General features: G+C 45.9%; 1 pseudogene; it reads right to left on the bottom strand.

Moving 5' to 3' along the window:
• Positions 1-572: 572 nt before the first annotated feature.
• LOC125538524 (disease resistance protein RGA5-like) lies at positions 573-21,540 on the bottom strand (annotated as a pseudogene).
• Between the last annotated feature and the right edge of the window lie 1,130 nt (positions 21,541-22,670).

Genomic DNA, 22,670 nt, shown 5'->3' with positions numbered 1-22,670 from the left:
AATGTGGGAGATTATGACTTGCTGTGTCATCTTGCACAGCATGATCATCGAGAGCGAGCAAGAAGACCCAGTGTTTGACACTGAACCATACTACAGGCAGGGTCCTCTAGCCGAAGTTGATCACCATCTACCGGCAACTTGAACTGCCTATCTCAGTATGCGTCAGGAGATCCGAGATCCACAGGTGCATCATCAACTGCAGAAAGATCTGATTGAGCACCTATGGAGGCTCAAAGGGGACGTCGTGTGATGAAATACGAGTTTTTATTTGTTGAACTATATAATTTGTATTGAACTATTTGTTGTTGTACTATTTTGTTGAAGTATTTGATTTTTCTGTGATGAAATATGTGATAAGAAATAATTGTGTTGATAATTGAACGCCGAGACACGGCGAAACCACGTCGAATATGGGCCCTTTATTCGCCGAAATTGGGCTGCAAAGTGGGCCAATTTCGGCGCCTGAGGGCGACGACTGGGCGCAAAACCGTCCCCAGCGCCGATTGTATCGCAGGCTCGCCTCCAAGGGGCGATTTTTATGCATCCTGGGGGGCCAACGGCTGGAGATGCCCTTACACACTGAACAAACCAGATGGTTCACCAAATGAACAGTACATGCAGAAGCGCACAAAACTTCTTCTCGATGACATAGAAGGAACATAAACCGAACATGCAGAAGTGCTTGGAAGATGGAAATATGTGCGATAGAGTCGTTGCCGACAGAACCACCTCCTGCTAGCTGAAATCAAAGGCAGACACAGAATCACATGCAGTTCATATTGCGTCTTCTTGATGGTGTGGTGAAGTAAACAGACAGTGGAGTGCTAAAGAGAAAACAACTAGACGGAATGGGTACCTGGACAGAGGATTTTGTTCATCGCTTGGCTCGACTTGGTCTGAAATTGAAAGAAGTCATTGTTAGACAAGGCAAAAGAAACAGCGGACTGAATTAAATGCAGAAACATGTGTACCTCTCCATCATGTAAGTATTTATCGGCACGAAGGGTGGGACTTTTGGGATGGCCCATCGCCACACGGCTCAGCGCCTCCACGGCTCGAGAAAAATGCTCAGGTTTGACTTTATCACCGAGAAGGTCAATTCTGACTTGCCGTAGCGAAGGAAGATTCCCTATGCTCAAATCAAAATCAGGACTGACAATGTCCTTCACTTGGACACCGAAGCGAAGGCGCTGAACCATGGGCATGGCTCCTTGTTGGAACGTTGGAAAAGGCATACTCTCGCCTCCGGGAAGGCACCGGCGCTGAGCACTAGCTTCTCCACCACTACTGTGGCATTGCCTGTGTCAAGGGAGACATAACGGAGAGCCGGCAGCATCCCAAGGATCTGGATATCTCCGGATCGCACTTCATTGGCAGTTAGATCAAGGTAGGAGAGTAGAGGCAGAGACGAAGAACAAATCCATGTAGGCAAGCTCCAGAAACATCCGAACAATCTAAGCCTTTGTAGGTTTTGTGACGGCACCCAGGCCGTCATGAAGTTCTCAAACCAACGACCAGTAGCGGAGATCTCCAGGCTCTCGAGTTTGTGTAGCTTGGCTAGGGATCCAATCAGAGCTTTACTAGCTTCAACAGCTCCCTCACTATTATCTGAATCCAATCTAAAGGCGAGCTCTCTTAACCAGCTCAGATGGCCCAGCTCTCTTGCGGTTTCTTCAGAAAGAAAGCCCATATTTTGCCCCATCAGCTGTTCAAGGCATTTCAGGTTGCAGAACCCTTTTGGTAGTGACATATCTGAATCAAGGATTAGGCACACTAACCGCCTCAGCTGAACAACACTGGACGGTAATTCTTTTGAATTGGTCAATTGCCAGTCTACTGTCTTCAAAAACTTCAGCTTTCCCATTTCTATCGCGAGCTTGCCAACCTTTGTGCCCCTTAACCCTAGGTATCTCAACTGTAACAAGTTCTCAACATGTCTAAGGTCAACCCCAGGATTTTTTCGAAGATCACAACCTTCCAGATCCAATACACGTAAAACTTTAAATATAGAAAGAGGCGGGATTATATTAATAGAAGTACTAAATGATGTCAAAGACCTCACTTGTGCCATGCTTGTGGTAGCCAGCTAAGTGGTGGTGAGATCTGTCATGCTCTTCGGGATGGACAATCTGCGGAACTTCTTTTTCAAAGGTCTGTCTCGCTTGATACCATCCAATATAGTGACAAAGTTTTGTTCGCTTGGTAATTCACATATAAGATCCACTACCAGAATATCCGCTTGCGCCGACGGCCTCATCTATGCCGACGGCCCCTGTCGGCATAGATGGACCTATGCCGACGGCCAAGGACAGGCCGTAGGCGTAGAAAAGCCGTCGACATACATCCATCTATGCTGACGGGGCCGTCGGCATAGACGAGGCTGTCGGGACCGCTCGAGATACACCTACAGGGACCGTCGGCATAGACGCAGCCGTCGGCATAGCCTGGGCCCACCTACCCGGTCAGTGCTGACCGTTTGACGGCGTTGAAACTACGCCGACGGGAGGTAACGACAGCCGTTGGCATATCCATGGCAGAGCTATGCCTACGGCATAGACCTGGCCCATGCCCCTCTGCCACGTCATCGATCCGTGTGCGCAGCTATGCCGACGGCCTTGCCGTCGGCATATGTTTATTTAGTTTTATTTTTAATTTTGCTTTATACTATCTACGGCAAAGGTAAGCCTACGGCATAGTCGTCGGCATAGGCCCCTCTGCCACGTCATCGATCCGTGTGCCATGCCACGTCATCGATCCGTGGGACTGCACCTCCGTGAGTGCACAGATATGCCGACGGCCTTGCCGTCGGCATAGATTTATTTTACTTTTTTTATTTTTACTTTATTTTGTTATTTTTACTTTATTTTAGTTTTTGTTTTTGCATAAGATAATTATGCCTTATCTAAAAAAACATACCCCGATGGTATATCGTTTGCCCCCCCCCCCCCCCCCGTTATGAACGTCGCTATCGCCGTGTCACGGAGGGGGGAAACGGTCGACACAGAGGGAATTCTGGTTGGTGGGGGGATTCGGGGTGTAGCTATGTCACCGAAACATCGCACGGGTCCCGATGCATATGTGAAAGTGTTCAGGCATGCGTAGACGCCCGTCTTGGGGCTCCGCGGTGTGCCCCCTCCCCCTCCACGCAAGGCAGTGCCGCCGTCACTTGGAGGGGGCCAAACCTCGGAGACGTGTGCCGCCTCTTCGGACATGCCACCACACCGTACGGCATGTATGAGGTCCCGGTGCGACGCTCGGGTAGCATTGCTACCCCTGGAGGCCCCCCCGTCCCGCCTAACCCTGTAGCGTTTGACCACGGGATCTAGCCCTTTGACTTTACACGGACGGGCTTTGAGCAGTGGACCTATCCACCAGGTTGTGTTAGGTCAGCCCATAGAAACACTTTGGAGCAACATCCGGGCCAGACCCACAGCAAGATCCCCTCCGTGTAGACCCGAGGCGTCCGTTTCCCCCCTCCAGGTGCCGGCGGTGGCGCCGTCCGTGAGGGGGGGCACACCCCGGAGACGCGTGCCGCCTCTTCGGACATGCCACCACACCACCCCACATGTATGAGGGCCCGGTGCGACGCTCGGGTGGCATTGCTACCCCCCCAGGGCCCCCGTCCCGCCTAACCCTGTAGCGTTTGACCACGGGATCTAGCCCTTTGACTTTGCATGGACGGGCTTTGAGTAGTGGACCTATCCACCCGGTTGTGTTAGGTCATCCCATAGGAACACTTTGGAGCAACATCCGGGCCAGACCCACAGCAAGATCCCCTCTTTGTAGAGCCGACGCGTCCGTTTCCCCCCTCTCGGTGCCGGCGGCGACGCCGTCTGTTTGGTGGTGCAGGAGGAGAAACTGAAGCGGCCGCTCTCACACATGCAGGCGTGGGAGATCGCCCATACGCGGAAGGACCCGAAGCCTGGCGAGCCCAAGTACTACGGCAAGAAGACCGCGGGGAGGAAGAAGGCCTACTCCGAAGGGTATATGAAGTTACATCCTGACACACCTGACCTCATTGCGGCGGATCTGGACGAGAGGGTGGTGCACTAGTGCATAACCGGGCTTTAGTCCCGGTTCGTAAAGGCCTTTAGTGCCGGTTCCATAACCGGCACTAAAGGGTGGGCACTAAAGGCCCCCCCTTTAGTACCGGTTCGGCACGAACCGGCGCTAAAGTGCCACCACGTGGCACGAGCCAGGCCACAGGTGCGGGAGATCATTAGTACCGGTTGGTAACACCAACCGGTACTAAATGTTTTTGGGTTTTGGTTCTATTTTTTATTTTTCCTTTAAATTTGTGTTATCAATTTAATTTAGGATTGTTTTACGTTATAATGACTTGTTATACTTGATATGGATATGGATATGGCATATATATATACTTGATCACTTAGGATCCATCGAGTTCAAACTAATTTGCGGTTTCTTTCATAAATGATATATATAATAACTAATCATCATCACATATTAATAAATAAATAAACTCTTGCATCATATCATCACCAACAACAGTATATATATGTGCTAGCTAGCTAAAAATCATCGTAGTCGTCATTAATTACCACTATTTAATCATCATAGTCATTACCGCTATCTAATCACCACCAACACTAGCTTAAAGAAGAAACATTCACTTGTAACAAAAGCAAAGATATAATCGAGTTCAACATGGTCATGATATTATAAGCGTTCACAAGCAAATCACTATTTGAGATTAATTAAGTTCAGGACAAGAATACGGACATGAGAGGACAAGTACTAAGATCATAGAATAGCATAGAACATGTATAGCTCTCCTGATTCATCATACTGGAGCATGCAGATGAATCTGTCTCCTAATCGTGGGTTGCGCTTGTCCTTGCTGCCCCCTAGTACTTCTCTGTGATCGTTAACAATTTTGCTTCAATCTTTCATTATTAAGCATTCATCGCTTTTAGAAATCCTGAATGCACTCATGTGCAATGTAGGATATCTTGGTCGTAAGCTAACCATTGACATGCGACCTTTTGTCTCGATCCACTGAGGCACAACTGTCATCGGGAGTCCCTGTTGAAGAACATCGTATAGTAATTAATATACTTAGCAATGAAAGTTTAGCTTTAAAAATAATGTATGCAAAAGATGCACTAAGAACAAATAGTAAAAATCTTACCATCTTTCCATTATAGATGTGACCGTAGTTCAATACAATCACTATTGGTCGCACGTTTTGAGTACTAACATTTCTAAGTGCAGGAAGAAAATTTGTCTTGACAGTATGAAGATCCTCAAGCAATGAAACATAATGACTTATCTCCTCACAGTTTAGTTCAGCCCCGGGGCAGTAGTAGGTCCTGTCTATCAAGCGCCGGACATGTTTGCTTGAACCGAAATAAGCTGACAATACAAATTAGTTGTCAACTATTTTTGAATAAACAATATCAAAGACATAAACATATGCATGCATGGTTGAGAAAAACTCACATAATGGTAGAACTGGAGGCGTTTGCACATCGACCCAGATGTCTCTATTACCTTCAATATCATTTTCCAGACGAATATCAAAGGTGATAACCATATCAGACTCAAATGCATAAGCCTTGCATAATGCTTCCCAAGTTTTGCATTCAAAATGGGTGTATGTGTCTCCATTGTATAATTTGACGTTGAAAGTATACCCATGCTCGGTCTTCAAGTAAACTCTCTTTACCTCCATATCATCTATAGCACGAAAACCTATCTTATCCATGACAAAAATTCTTGCATGGCAGGGGATGCGCTAGTAGAATAGTGAAAATTTAAAATTATAAGTTGAAGCAAATGAAGCATAAGTCATGCTTTAAAATTATAATTTAAAATTATAAGTTTTGCATTCAAAAAATAATTGCCGTTGTGACTTACTGTATCCACTTCGAATGTCTCATCCAGCTTGATGCTGAAGCGCCTACCATCAACAAGGAAATTTCTGTCGCACAGGCCGCGCTGGTCTTCACAGTGTTCGCACATAATGAAATCTTTTTCACCGTCAGATGACATTTCCTATGTTCATATAGGTGAAATATTAAACACTTATTACTATCTAACATTAATTAATATCTAGCTAATTCAAATATATATTCATCTAACATTTGACATTAATATATCTAACTATATTCATCTCTAACAATTGACATTAATATATATTTAACTTTGCTATCTAATTCATCTAACATTCGACATTAATCTAACATTTATATAAACTAAAAATATATAAAAAATTAAATAAACAGAAAAACTCATTAACAAATAATATTTTAATTACATCATCAAATCTCAGATACCTAAATTTTCTTACTAAAAATAAACTAGTTCGATTATTTTCTTACTAAAAATAAACTAGTTATATTAATTATTCAACTAGTTCAAATCTCATATACCTAAATAAACTAGTTCGATTATTTTCTTACTAAAAATAAACTAGTTATATTAATTATTCAACTAGTTCAAATCTCATATACCTAAATAAACTAGTTTGATTATTTTCTTACTAAAAATAAACTAGTTATATTAATTATATTAATTATTCAACTAGTAAAAAAATGTGTATGTGTGTGTGTATGTGTGTGTATATGTGTGTGTGTGTATGTGTGTGTGTACTGCGTGTACGCCGCGGGGCGCCGGCGTACGGGGCGGGGGCGGGGACGGGGGCGCCGGCGTACGGGGCGGGGGTGGCGGCGTACGTACGGGTCGGCCGACCGGGGCGCGCGGGTGCGAGGAGAGACGTACCGGGCGGCGCCGCGGCGACGACGACAGACGGCGGCGGCGTTCGGGGCAGCGGCGCGAGATGACGACGACGACGGGCGGCGGCGGGGGACAGCGACGACGACGACGGACGACGGGCGACGGGCGGCGACGACGGACGACGGGATCGAGCGGCGCGCGCGGTTGGAGACGAAGTGGGGGATGAAAACTGAAATTTTCATAAGTGCTATATATATAGGATGGGCCTTTAGTACCGGTTGATGGCTCCAACCGGTACTAAAGGCCTATTTTCGCCAGACCAAGCGGCGGGAAACGAAGCCCTTTAGTACCGGTTGGAGCCACCAACCGGTACTAATTAAAGGCCTTGGGCTGCCACCCCGCGGTGCACAAAGTTTAGTCCCACCTCGCCGGGCGAAGGGCAGCCGCACTGGTTTATAAACCCAGCCGCGGCTGCCTCTTTGAACTCCTTTATATAGCTGGCTTCTGGGCCTAACTTCTGCGCGCTGCCCTGTGAGCCTGCTGGGCCTTTAGGGCCTATAATTGCACGCCCATGGCCTAGCAGGCCCACGGGGCAGCGCCCCAATTTTTTTTGTATAGTTTTTTTCTTTTCTGCTTTATTTTCTTCTATTTATTTCTGCGTAGTTTTTTGTATAGTTTTTTCTTTTCTACTTTGTTTTCTTCTATTTATGTCTGCGTAGTTTTTTGTATAGTTTTTTTTCTTTTCTGTTATATTTATTTTTCTTCTATTTGTTTGTGAGTAGTTTTTTATCTAGTTTGCCAAAATTCAATATTTTCAGAGTTCATTTTGTAGTGATTTTCAAATAATGTCAGAACGTGTTGAAAATTGATGACGTCGCTCTGAATGGTGCATACTGAACGCAAAAAATGTCTGGAGTTCAAATAAGTTTAAAAAACATGAAGTGTCTGTATAACACATGAGTTCTCGTCCGAAGCCCTGATACTCTGAAAGCGATTGTCCAGTTTGTACACGAAATGCGTCAAGTTTTTGCCGTAACCCTCTCTACTCTCTTGCATATGCTATGTAGGTGAAATGATGATACCATGCCAAGTTTCAACATTTTCAGAGTTCATTTTGTAGTGATTTTCAATTTCACGGTCATTTGGCTCTCTAAACAAATCAGTAAACGAATGAAAAATAGCAAATATAGTTTTTTTCTTTTCTGCTTCATTTTTTCTTCTATTTATTTCTGAGTAGTTTTTTTCTTTTCTGCTATATTTATTTTCTTCTATTTATTTCTGAGTAGTTTTTTTATATAGTTTTTTTCTTTTCTGCTATAGTTTATTTATTTTCTGCTTTATTTATTTTCTTCTATTCATTTATTTTTATATACCATGCCAAGTTGATGGCTAAAACTTGATGGTTCAAAGTCTGGAGTTATAACCAAAGTTTCCAAAAATGAAATGCCGGTGTAACAGATGAGTTTTCGTCTGAAACCGGCCCTGATACAGATGAGTTTTTGCCGTAACCCTCTCTACTTTTTTGAACATGCTATGTGGGTGAAATGATGATACCATGCCAAGTTTCAACTTTTTCAGAGTTTATTTGTAGTGCTTTTTAATTTCCAGGTCATTTAGTTCTCAAAACAAATCATTAAATGCATGAAAAATAGCAAATGAAGGCAGAAATGGTTGAAAGTTGATGGCGTCGCTTTGGTTGGTGCATACTGAACGCAAAAAATATAAGAGCATTTAGATCATGATCTTATATTTCTTTACAGTCTGAATTGTCAATATGATCTTATACATCAAAAATACTTTGATCATCAATGATCTTTTTGTGTACAATCTGAATTGTCAATATGAGTCCTCAACGATTTATAAACCGGTGAAGACTCATATTGCGGCCACAAATTCTACACATAGAGTTCAATGAAGACCAAGTGCTTGTGATAGTTTGAGAAGTAACATATTTAAGGTGGTAAAAGCCTTGTTAGGGGAGCGAGGTGGGACTAAAAACAGCTTGCCATAACCTCATTTGTACCGGTTCGTGGTATGGACCGGCACTAAATGGTGATGGTGGGGCCATAGCCTGACCGCAGGCTTGTTGGAAATATGCCCTAGAGGCAATAATAAAAGCATTATTATTATATTTCCTTGTTCATGATAATTGTCTTTATTCATGCTATAATTGTGTTATCCGGAAATCATAATACATGTGTGAATAATAGACACCAACATGTCCCTAGTAAGCCTCTAGTTGACTAGCTCGTTGATCAATAGATAGTCATGGTTTCCTGACTATGGACATTGGATGTCATTGATAACGAGATCACATCATTAGGAGAATGATGTGATGGACAAGACCCAATCCTAAACATAGCACAAGATCGTATAGTTCGTTTGCTAGAGTTTTCCAATGTCAAGTATCTTTTCCTTAGACCATGAGATCGTGTAACTCCCGGATACCGTTGGAGTGCTTTGGGTATACCAAACGTCACAACGTAACTGGGTGACTATAAAGGTATACTACGGGTATCTCCGAAAGTGTCTGTTGGGTTGACATGGATCAAGACTGGGATTTGTCACTCCGTATGACGGGGAGGTATCACTGGGCCCACTCGGTAATGCATCATCATAATGAGCTCAAAGTGATCAAGTGTCTGGTCACGGGATCATGCATTACGGTACGAGTAAAGTGACTTGCCGGTAACGAGATTGAACGAGGTATTGGGATACCGACGATCGAATCTCGGGCAAGTAACATATCGATTGACAAAGGGAATTGTATACGGGGTTGCTTGAATCCTCGACATCGTGGTTCATCCGATGAGATCATCGAGGAGCATGTGGGAGCCAACATGGGTATCCAGATCCCGTTGTTGGTTATTGACCGGAGAGCGATCTCGGTCATGTCTACATGTCTCCCGAACCCGTAGGGTCTACACACTTAAGGTTCGGTGACGCTAGGGTTGTAGGGATATGTATATGCAGTAACCCGAATGTTGTTCGGAGTCTTGGATGAGATCCAGGATGTCACGAGGAGTTCCGGAATGGTCCGGAGGTAAAGAATTATATATAGGAAGTGCTGTTTCGGCCATCGGGACAAGTTTCGGGGTCACCGGTATTGTACCGGGACCACCGGAAGGGTCCCGGGGGTCCACAGGGTAGGTCCACCTGCCCCGGGGGCCACATGGGCTGTAAGGGGGTGCGCCTTGGCCTACATGGGCCAAGGGCACCAGCCCCAAGGGGCCCATGCGCCTAGGGTTTCCAAAGGGGAAGAGTCCCACAAGTGGAAGGCACCCCTAGGTGCCTTGGGGGGAGGGAAACCTCCCTTGGCCGCCGCCCCCCCTAGGAGATTGGATCTCCTAGGGTCGGCGCCCCCCCTAGGCCCTCCTATATATAGTGGGGGAAGGAGGGCTTTTTCATCCATGCCTTTGGTTGCCTCCTTCTCCCTCTCCAACACCTAATCCTCCTCCACAGTGCTTGGCGAAGCCCTGCCGGAGTACTGCAGCTCCACCACCACCACGCCGTCGTGCTGCTGCTGGAGCCATCTTCCTCAACCTCTCCTTCCCTCTTGCTGGATCAAGAAGAAGGAGACGTTACGCTGACCGTACGTGTGTTGAACGCGGAGGTGCCGTCCGTTCGGTGCTAGGATCTCCGGTGATTTGGATCACGTCGTGTTCGACTACCTCATCCCCGTTCTTTGAACGCTTCCGCTCGCGATCTACAAAGGTATGTAGATGCATCCGATCACTCGTTGCTAGATGAACTCATAGATGGATCTTGGTGAAACCGTAGGAAAATTTTTGTTTTCTGCAACGTTCCCCAACAGTGGCATCATGAGCTAGGTCTATGCGTAGTTCTTCTTGCGCGAGTAGAACACAATTTGTTGTGGGCGTAGATGTTGTCAACTGTCTTGCCGTTACTAGTCTTATCTTGCTTCAACGGTATTGTGGGATGAAGCGGCCCGGACCAACCTTACACGTACGCTTACGTGAGACCGGTTCCACCGACTAACATGCACTAGTTGCATAAGGTGGCTGGCGGGTGTCTGTCTCTCCTACTTTAGTTGGAGCGGATTCGATGAAAAGGGTCCTTATGAAGGGTAAATAGAAGTTGACAAATCACGTGGTGGCTTTCACGTAGGTAAGAAAACGTTCTTGCTAGAACCCTACTTCAGCCACGTAAAACTTGCAACAACAATTAGAGGACGTCTAACTTGTTTTTGCAGCAAGTGCTTTGTGATATGATATGGCCAAAGTTGTGATGAATGATGAATGATCTATATGTGATGTATGAGATGTTCATGCTATTGTAACAGGAATCACGACTTGCATGTCGATGAGTATGACAACCGGCAGGAGCCATAGGAGTTGTCTTTATTTTTGTATGACCTGCGTGTCATTGAGAAACGCCATGTAAATTACTTTACTTTATTGCTAAACGCGTTAGCCATAGTAGTAGAAGTAATAGTTGGCGAGCAACTTCATGGAGACACAATGATGGAGTTCATGATGATGGAGATCATGGTGTCATGCCGGTGACAAGATGATCATGGAGCCCCAAGATGGAGATCAAAGGAGCTATGTGATATTGGCCATATCATGTCACTATTATTATTTGATTGCATGTGATGTTTATCATGTTTAGCATCTTGTTTACTTAGAACGACGGTAGTAAATAAGATGATCCCTCATAATAATTTCAAGAAAGTGTTCCCCCTAACTGTGCACCGTTGCGACAGTTCGTTGTTTCGAAGCACCACGTGATGATCGGGTGTGATAGATTCTAACGTTCACATACAACGGGTGTAAGATAGATTTACACATGCAAACACTTAGGTTGACTTGACGAGCCTAGCATGTGTATAGACATGGCCTCGGAACACAGAAGACCGAAAGGTCGAGCATGAGTCGTATAGAAGATACGATCAACATGAAGATGTTCACCGACGTTGACTAGTCCGTCTCACGTGATGATCGGACACGGCCTAGCTAACTCGGATCATGTTATACTTAGATGACTAGAAGAGGGATGTCTATCTAAGTGGGAGTTCATTATAATTTGATTAGATGAACTTAATTATCATGAACTTAGTCTAAAATCTTTACAATATGTCTTGTAGATCAAATGGCCAACGTAGTCCTCCACTTCAACGCGTTCCTAGAGAAAACCAAGCTGAAAGACGATGGCAGAAACTATACAGACTGGGTCCGGAACCTGAGGATCATCCTCATAGCTGCCAAGAAAGATTATGTCCTACAAGCACCGCTAGGTGATGCATCTGTTCTCCGTGCAGAACAAGACGTTATGAACGCTTGGCAGGCACGTACCGATGACTACTCCCTCATTCAGTGCGGCATGCTTTACAGCTTAGAGCCGGGGCTCCAAAAGCGTTTTGAGAGACACAGAGCATATGAGATGTTCGAAGAGCTGAAAATGGTTTTCCAAGCTCATGCCCGGGTCGAGAGATATCAAGTCTCCGACAAGTTCTTCAGCTGTAAGATGGAGGAAAATAGTTCTGTCAGTGAGCACATACTCACTATGTCTGGGTTACATAACCGCTTGACTCAGCTGGGAGTTAATCTCCCGGATGACGCAGTCATTGACGGAATCCTTCAGTCGCTTCCACTGAGCTACAAGAGCTTTGTGATGAACTTCAATATGCAGGGGATGGAAAAGACCATTCCTGAAGTATTTGCTATGCTGAAATCAGCGGAGGTAGAAGTCAAGAAGGAACATCAAGTGTTGATGGTCAATAAAACCACTAAGTTCAAGAAGGGCAAGGGTAAAAAGAACTCCAAGAAGGACGGCAAGGAAGTTGCCGCGCCTGGCAAGAAAGATACCGGGAAGAAGCCAAAGAATGGACCCAAGCCCGAGACTGAGTGCTTTTATTGCAAGGGAAGTGGTCACTGGAAGCGGAACTGCCCCAAATACTTAGCGGACAAGAAGGCCGGCAAAACAAAAGGTATATGTGATATACATGTAATTGATGTGTACCTTACCAGTACTCGTAGTAGCTCTTGGGTATTTGATACCGGTGCAGTTGCTCACATTTGTAACTCAAAATAGGAGCTGCGGAATAAGCGGAGACTGGCGAAGGACGAGGTGACGATGCGCGTCGGGAATGGTTCCAAGGTCGATGTGATCGCCGTCGGCACGCTGCCTCTACATTTACCTACGGGATTAGTTTTAAACCTCAATAATTGTTATTTAGTGCCAGCTTTGAGCATGAACATTGTATCGGGATCTCGTTTAATTCGAGATGGCTACTCATTTAAATCCAAGAATAATGGTTGTTCCATTTATATGAGAGATATGTTTTATGGTCATGCTCCTATGGTGAATGGTTTATTCTTAATGAATCTCGAGCGTAATGCTACACATATTCATAGTGTGAGTACCAAAAGATGTAAGGTTGATAATGATAGTCCCACATACTTGTGGCACTGCCGCCTTGGTCACATAGGTGTCAAACGCATGAAGAAGCTCCATGCTGATGGACTTTTAGAGTCTCTTGATTACGAATCATTTGACACGTGCGAACCATGCCTCATGGGTAAAATGACCAAGACTCCGTTCTCAGGAACGATGGAGCGAGCAACCAACTTATTGGAAATCATACATACTGATGTGTGCGGTCCAATGAGTGTTGAGGCTCGCGGTGGCTATCGTTATGTTCTCACCCTCACTGATGACTTAAGTAGATATGGGTATGTCTACTTAATGAAACACAAGTCTGAAACCTTTGAAAAGTTCAAGGAATTTCAGAGTGAGGTTGAGACAACGTGACAGGAAAATCAAGTTCCTACGATCAGATCGTGGAGGAGAATACTTGAGTCACGAGTTTGGCACACACTTAAGAAAATGTGGAATAGTTTCACAACTCACGCCGCCTGGAACACCTCAGCGTAATGGTGTGTCCGAACGTCGTAATCGCACTCTATTAGATATGGTGCGATCTATGATGTCTCTTACCGATTTACCACTATCTTTTTGGGGCTATGCTTTAGAGACTGCCGCATTCACTTTAAATAGGGCTCCGTCGAAATCCGTTGAGACGACACCGTTTGAATTATGGTTTGGGAAGAAACCTAAGCTGTCGTTTCTGAAAGTTTGGGGATGCGATGCTTATGTCAAGAAACTTCAACCTGAAAAGCTCGAACCCAAGTCGAAAAAATGCGTCTTCATAGGATACCCTAAAGAAACTGTTGGGTATACCTTCTACCTCAGATCCGAAGGCAAGATCTTTGTTGCCAAGAATGGATTCTTTCTAGAGAAAGAGTTTCTCTCGAAAGAAGTAAGTGGGAGGAAAGTAGAACTTGATGAAGTGTTACCTCTTGAACCGGAAAATGGCACAACTCAAGAAAATGTTCCTGAGGTGCCTGCACCAACTAGAGAGGAAGTTATTGATGATGATCAAGATACTTCTGATCAAGCTCCTACTAAAATTCGAAGGTCCACAAGGACACGTTCCGCACCAGAGTGGTACGGCAACCCTGTCTTAGAAATCATGTTGTTAGACAACGGTGAACCTTCGAACTATGAAGAAGCGATGGCGGGCCCGGATTCCGACAAATGGCTGGAAGCCATGAAATCCGAGATAGGATCCATGTATGAAAATGAAGTATGGACTTTGACTGACTTGCCCGTTGAACGGCGAGCCATAGAAAATAAATGGATCTTTAAGAAGAAGACAGACGCGGATGGTAATGTGACCATCTATAAAGCTCGGCTTGTCGCTAAGGGTTATCGACAAGTTCAAGGGGTTGACTACGATGAGACTTTCTCACCGGTAGCGAAGCTAAAGTCCGTCCGAATCATGTTAGCAATTGCCGCATTCTACGATTATGAGATATGGCAAATGGACGTCAAAACGGCATTCCTTAATGGTTTCCTTAAGGAAGAATTGTATATGATGCAGCCGGAAGGTTTTGTCGATCCTAAGAATGCTGACAAGGTCTGCAAGCTCCAACGCTCGATTTATGGGCTGGTGCAAGCATCTCGGAGTTGGAACATTCGCTTTGATGAGATGATCAAAGCGTTTAGGTTTACGCACACTTATGGAGAAGCCTGCGTTTACAAGAAAGTGAGTGGGAGCTCTGTAGCATTTCTCATACTATATGTAGATGACATACTTTTGATGGGAAATGATATAGAACTCTTGGACAGCATCAAGGCCTACTTGAATAAGAGTTTTTCAATGAAGGACCTTGGTGAAGCTGCTTATATATTAGGCATCAAGATCTATAGAGATAGATCAAGACACCTCATAGGTCTTTCACAAAGCACATACCTTGATAAGATATTGAAGAAGTTCAATATGGATCAATCTAAGAAGGGGTTCTTGCCTGTGTTACAAGGTATGAAATTGAGCTCAGCTCAATGTCCGACCACGGCAGAAGATATAGAAGAGATGAGTGTCATCCCCTATGCCTCAGCCATAGGTTCTATTATGTATGCCATGCTATGTACCAGACCTGATGTAAACCTTGCCGTAAGTTTGGTAGGAAGGTACCAAAGTAATCCCGGTAAGGAACACTGGACAGCGGTCAAGAATATCCTGAAGTACCTAAAAAGGACTAAGGAAATGTTTCTCGTTTATGGAGGTGACGAAGAGCTCGTCGTAAAGGGTTACGTCGACGCTAGCTTCGACATAGATCTGGATGACTCTAAGTCACAGACCGGATACGTGTATATTTTGAATGGTGGGGCAGTAAGCTGGTGTAGTTGCAAGCAGAGCGTCGTGGCGGGATCTACATGTGAAGCGGAGTACATGGCAGCCTCGGAGGCAGCACATGAAGCAATATGGGTGAAGGAGTTCATCACCGACCTAGGAGTCATACCCAATGCGTCGGGGCCGATCAAGCTCTTCTGTGACAACACTAGAGCTATTGCTCTTGTCAAGGAGCCCAGGTTTCACAAGAAGACAAGGCACATCAAGCGTCGTTTCAAATCCATTCGTGAAAATGTTCAAGATGGAGACATAGATATTTGTAAAGTGCATACGGACCTGAATGTAGCAGATCCGTTGACTAAACCTCTCCCTAGAGCAAAACATGATCAACACCAGAATTCCATGGGTGTTCGATTCATCACATTGTAACTAGATTATTGACTCTAGTGCAAGTGGGAGACTGTTGGAAATATGCCCTAGAGGCAATACTAAAAGCATTATTATTATATTTCCTTGTTCATGATAATTGTCTTTATTCATGCTATAATTGTGTTATCCGGAAATCATAATACATGTGTGAATAATAGACACCAACATGTCCCTAGTAAGCCTCTAGTTGACTAGCTCATTGATCAACAGATAGTCATGGTTTCCTGACTATGGACATTGGATGTCATTGATAATGAGATCACATCATTAGGAGAATGATGTGATGGACAAGACCCAATCCTAAACATAGCACAAGATCGTATAGTTCGTTTGCTAGAGTTTTCCAATGTCAAGTATCTTTTCCTTAGACCATGAGATCGTGTAACTCCCGGATACCGTAGGAGTGCTTTGGGTATACCAAACGTCACAACGTAACTGGGTGACTATAAAGTTATACTACGGGTATCTCCGAAAGTGTCTGTTGGGTTGACATGGATCAAGACTGGGATTTGTCACTCCGTATGACGGAGAGGTATCACTGGGCCCACTCGGTAATGCATCATCATAATGAGCTCAAAGTGACCAAGTGTCTGGTCACGGGATCATGCATTACGGTACGAGTAAAGTGACTTGCCGGTAACGAGATTGAACGAGGTATTGGGATACCGACGATCGAATCTCGGGCAAGTAACATATCGATTGACAAAGGGAATTGTATACGGGGTTGCTTGAATCCTCGACATCGTGGTTCATCTGATGAGATCATCGAGGAGCATGTGGGAGCCAACATGGGTATCCAGATCCCGCTGTTGGTTATTGACCGGAGAGCGATCTCGGTCATGTCTACATGTCTCCCAAACCCGTAGGGTCTACACACTTAAGGTTCGGTGACGCTAGGGTTGTAGGGATATGTATATGCAGTGACCCGAATGTTGTTCGGAGTCCCGGATGAGATCCAGGACGTCACGAGGAGTTCCAGAATGGTCCGGAGGTAAAGAATTATATATAGGAAGTGCTGTTTCGGCCATCGGGACAAGTTTCGGGGTCACCGGTATTGTACCGGGACCACCGGAAGGGTCTCGGGGGTCCACCGGGTGGGTCCACCTGCCCCGGGGGCCACATGGGCTGTAAGGGGGTGCGCCTTGGCCTACATGGGCCAAGGGCACCAGCCCCAAGGGGCCCATGCGCCTAGGGTTTCCAAAGGGGAAGAGTCCCACAAGTGGAAGGCACCCCTAGGTGCCTTGGGGGGGAGGGAAACCTCCCTTGGCCGCCGCCCCCCCCCCCTAGGAGATTGGATCTCCTAGGGCCGGCGCCCCCCCTAGGCCCTCCTATATATAGTGGGGGAAGGAGGGCTTTTTCATCCATGCCTTTGGTTGCCTCCTTCTCCCTCTCCAACACCTAATCCTCCTCCACAGTGCTTGGCGAAGCCCTGCCGGAGTACTGCAGCTCCACCACCACCACGCCGTCGTGCTGCTGCTGGAGCCATCTTCCTCAACCTCTCCTTCCCTCTTGCTGGATCAAGAAGAAGGAGACGTTACGCTGACCGTACGTGTGTTGAACGCGGAGGTGCCGTCCGTTCGGTGCTAGGATCTTTGGTGATTTGGATCACGTCGTGTTCGACTACCTCATCCCCGTTCTTTGAACGCTTCCGCTCGCGATCTACAAAGGTATGTAGATGCATCCGATCACTCGTTGCTAGATGAACTCATAGATGGATCTTGGTGAAACCGTAGGAAATTTTTTGTTTTCTGCAACGTTCCCCAACAAGGCTGCCACAGGCTCTTTAGTACCGGTTCGTGGCATGAACCGGTACTAAAGGTTCGCCACGAACCGGTACTATTGATCGCCGCCACGAACCGGTACTATTGATCACATTAGTGCCGGTTTTTTTACAAACCGGCACTAATGTGCTTCACATTTGACCCTTTTTCTACTAGTGGTGGTGGGCATGGGGCCCAAGGAGCACGATCGGGAGGCGGTTCTCGATGCTGTGATCACTCCTACTATCTCCTACACACAGCTCTGTCAGATCGACCCGAGCCTGAGCCAGCGCACGAGCCAGCCAGTGACCAGTGCACAGTCACAGTCCCTTTTTCAGGAGCAACACAATCTGTAAGTATTTTCCCTCTTATCTTCATTGCTCACTTTATTTTCCGCATTTAGTAGTTTTATGTGTTCCATCATGTCATACCGTAGGCCTACCTGGAGCACACACGCCAGGAGACCATGGCGTGGCATGAGAGGCTTTATGAACACCAGGTGCAGAGGGATCGCCAGATGCAGCAGGCTTTCAGGAAATGGCGGCCGACAGGTGTCCTCAGTTGCAGCCAGCACAATGTCCTCCAGCACAACCAGTGCTGTTGACCTTTGAGGAGTTTGTGGCACAGAACGCTGGCCCCTCGCCGGTTAGTTCATCCCCAATATATTCATCCAAAGCATGTCATGCCTTTCAACACAGTCATATATCCCGTTAATATGTCTTTTCAACATCCAGGGAATAGGTGGATCTACCGTTGGCGGTGGTCTTCGCAGCACTCCCGAGACACGGAGCCCGACCACTCCGATCCACGGAGGCGGAGGTGGAGGCGGTCTTGGCGGTGACGACCTCCGCGGTGCTCGACTTCCTGGCGCTTAAGCCTTTGGGTCACATTGTGGTGGTCTTGGTGGTGATGATACTTATATGCTAGTGATGTTTCTTATTGTTGTTTGTGAGATTCTTATATGCTTTGGTGGTGATGATACTTATATGTTTATGCTTTGCGATGCTTCTTATGATGTGTTATGATGAATTTGTTGTGTGATGCTGCTCCTTATTGTTATGTGATGCATATATTGTTGTATGATCCTTATGTATGTTGTATATATTCAAATGAATTGAGCTGAAACAAAAAAGAAAAAAGAAAAAAAAAAGCAGACAGAAAATATGCCGACGGCTAGGCCGTCGGCATACAGCTGGCGTGAGCTCCCAGTGGATGACACGTGGCATGCCTAGGCCGTCGGCACAGTTTCAAACTAAGCCGATGACCAGGCCGTCGGCATAGCCCTGCCACAGGAGAGCCTAGTTGTTGCCACGTGGCAGGCCTATGCCGACGGCCTGGCCGTCGGCTTAGTTTGAAACTGTGCCGATGGCTAGGTCGTCGTCATACGGCTGCCACGTGGCGAGCAGGCGTTGGTCAGCACTTGACGACGGCCGCCGTTAGGAGGTAACGTTGCCGACGGCCTTGGACACCGTCGGGATAGGTCCTATGCCGACGGCCTTTATATGCTGACGGTCACCCGGGCTACGCTGACGGATATGTTGCCAACGGGGGCCGTCGGCATAGGCCTGTCCCGACGACCAGTCAGGGCTATGCCGACTGCCCTGGCCGTCGGCATAGGGTGCGATTCCGGTAGTGATCAAGCATTATATCATGTTCACAACAAGCTTCAACCCTACCATCAGCACGTATGTTTATCGGCATGATCATGTTTCTATTTACTAGCTCGTTGAAGTAGCTATCTCCAAGCTCAAGCAGGCTAGCAGTTTCATTGTCTACTTGGATAAATCCTTCAGAAATCCATCTCCTTATCAGCCGATCTCTGCTAATTTGATGATCTTTTGGAAAGATAATAAGAAGGGAGATCATAAAAGCTCAATGACAGTATCCTCTTCATCTCCTTCACATGATCATCACCTTCTCTAAGTCCATGTCCAATAGAGTTGAGCAAAACATGCCATTGGTCAACTCGGTCGTTCATCTGATTATTAGCCAAGTAACTAGCCAAACTAATGATGGCTAATGGTACCCCATCACATTTCTTCAAGATCTCTTTGGATACTTTCTCAAATCGAGAAGGACACGCCTCATTAGGAAATATTCTTCCATAGAAAAGTTTTTGTGAGTCATCGTTAGAGAGAGGATCCATCTTATGAATCATATCTTTAGAAGAGTAGCAAACTTTAGAGATATCAACATGGCGGGTTGTAGTAATTATTATACTTCCACACTCATCATCCGTAAGTGCATATCTGATTGTTCCCCATGATTCTTTATTCCATAAATCATCGATAATTATGAAGTACCTATGCACATGGCAGCACAAGAGCTACAGGTTAGCAAAACAAAGCAGCATATTTATCCAAAACATGAAAGCATGTCAATCACCTCAATAATCCAATGAGGTACTGTTATTAAGCATGTACAATGAGAAATCCATGAAAAATAAAGTGAGATGATTTTTAGAGACTTGGTGTTTTTCCTTATCTAATGAACTAAACAAGTATAAACTTAATATCAAATGTAAAGATACATATATGTGTCATCGACTAGTTCATCATATATTACTCCCTCCATCCCACATTGTAGTGCATATAGTTTTTTTCAAAAGTCAAATTATAAAACGTTGACCAAGTTTATAGAGAAAATCATCTATATCTATAATACCCAACATATACAATATGGCAATATATCTCATGATGTATCTAGTCATATGCATTTGATATTCTTAATGTAGATAATTTTCGCTATAAACTTGCTGAAAATTCGTAGAGTTTGACTTCTGGAGAACTCTATATGTAGTAAGTTATGGAACAGAGGAAGTATATACGCTATCCTTTTTATTTGACTAAAATCATAGTTATATTTTCTGCCAGGATTGACGCTATATGGGTGTTGCTTGGATGTACCACTAGGGAATTATAATACACAATGAGTCATAATGTAATATGTACCGGAGGTGTATGTGCCATTTTGCGTGGATGGCATCTGGAGCAATATAATTGACATGGCTCGTCGGGTGGGCGATGCTTACCTTTTCTTGCTAAGCAATTCTCGGATTAGGATGATGAGCTGCTCTACATCCAAGTTTGCTGCATTTCCATGAAGACTAGTATTTTTTCCCTTGTCAAGTTTAAAGAGAAGATGGCTTAATACTTTCTTCATGTCAGGATTCCAAGACACAGTCACAAAAGCTTTGTAAACAATTTTGTTGGAAGGGCATCATATACTTCTCTGGCAAGTGTAGTCTTGCCCAATCATCCAAATTCAATAATAGAAAGTGTCTTGAGTTGCTCCTTGGACACACAGCCCCCCTCACAGATTTTTTGTCTTTTCGGAGGAGGGTAAACCTCTGGCCTCTGCATCAATTGGTCCCCTTCACCAATCTTCTTGATAATATCATCCCTTGCTTTCTCTATGCTGATGATATTCTTCTTATATCCGTAAAGAACCTCCATGAAAGGGTCAATAGTGGTCCTTATGGCTGCCTGTAGATTAGCAAGATTATACTCCCTCTGTTCCATAATGTAAGACGTTTTTTAACACTACACTAGTGGTAAAAAACGTCTTACATTATGGGACGGAGGGAGTATCTTTTATGTCGGCTAGCAACATCTTGCAGTCGCTCATGGATTTCTTCAATTGCTGTGCAAATCTCATGGCCAGCCTTGCCTTTTTAAAGAGATTTGCCATCTTGGCCATTAGCTTTTTGAAGCTGGCCTGATTAGCATTGGGCTCACAACCCTCAACACGCACCAGGAGAGAGTCGACGACATCCTCCATGTCATAAGCCAGCTCCCTAACATCATCAGCCCAAAACTTGACCTGGTCGTCAAGCTGATCCAGCGACACCTCTGCCACCTTGCCAAGGGCAGCGCGCATAATGGTCAGCTGGGTAGAGAAGGACTTGACCTTTTTCTCAACTCCCGTCTGTAGGTTGGACTTCTCCTTGATAATCTCACCCAGTTTGCAGAGGAGGGAGCCCATCGACCCCATTGCGAGATCCATGGCTCCACGGTCCCCAACAATCTTGTTTTTTAGATAATTAATAGTGTTCATGCTCTATTAATAAGCAAAATAAAAAAATAATTAGCCCCTTTAATCAGATGAAAGGCTCAAATATCACCCCCTGAGCCCCCCTATGAGCGAATTCTGGCTCCATCCCTACATGCTTCACTCAGTCTTCTTTTGTTGATGGACAACAGGCTGAATATCATAAAAAAAGATAAACAAATGTTACAGCTAGAGATTACAAGGAGAATAGAGAGTTATGACAAAGGGGTTCCTGAAGCTCATGTGCCGAACGTCGGCAACGTTCCTCACGGTATCACAGAGACAAGAGTGCAAGAGAGCACCATCGTCTTGATGCAGGCTAATTAGTACTGCATGATTGAGGCGCTTGCTCCTGAGACTGCCAGTGGCAGCGCGCCGTTCTGCATGATTGAGGCGCTTGCCCCTGAGACTGCCAGTGGCAGCGACATGTCCGTCTTTCGCCTCACGGCATGGACGCTGAACCCCGACGCCATTCCTCGGACCTCCGAGCTGCTTCTTCCGGTGGACGACGGCGTGCCGCTCAATGCCTCGACTGACTCTGTGAGCCGCTTTGCCCTCACCTTGGCACGGTTCCCGGTCGCAATTCATGTCTCCCAGGCTGAAGACTACAGATTCCCGCCAACGCCACCGCCGCCCTCTATGCCGGGTTCTGATGATGATGAGGCCAGAGGCGACGATGCCGGCGACTCCCCTCTTCTACCGCCCAAGTGGCCGCGCTGCCACGACTTCCCGCCACGCCGCTCCGGCGCCGCTGGGGCCGCCCACGGCGGCCGGCGCCACCGCGGTCGCCGCCACCCCCCTTTCGCGGTTACCAAGGGGTGCTGGGCCCCTCCGCCCCACGTCACAACGCCAGGCCTCCTCCTCAGCAGCGTTTGTCCTTCCCGCTGCTTTTGGATAAAGCAACCGCTCCGCGTCAAAGCACCTGTCAGTCCGCGTCGTGGACTAGTTTCGAATTTCGAAACCCGGCGTTGGCTCGTGCCGAGAACGGCCAGGAAATTCCCCCAGCGCCGCCCTGCCCAATCAGCGGGCTGCCCTGTGCCTGGGCCCGCGCTCCAGGACGATCCGATGCCAGT

This window comes from Triticum urartu, chromosome 2A (assembly GCF_056163025.1).
Source record: "Triticum urartu cultivar PI428250 chromosome 2A, HENAU_Tu73, whole genome shotgun sequence".
Taxonomy (NCBI): domain Eukaryota; kingdom Viridiplantae; phylum Streptophyta; class Magnoliopsida; order Poales; family Poaceae; genus Triticum; species Triticum urartu.
The sequence above is the reverse complement of the archived record's forward strand: the minus strand, read 5'-3'. Positions and strand labels throughout refer to the sequence as shown.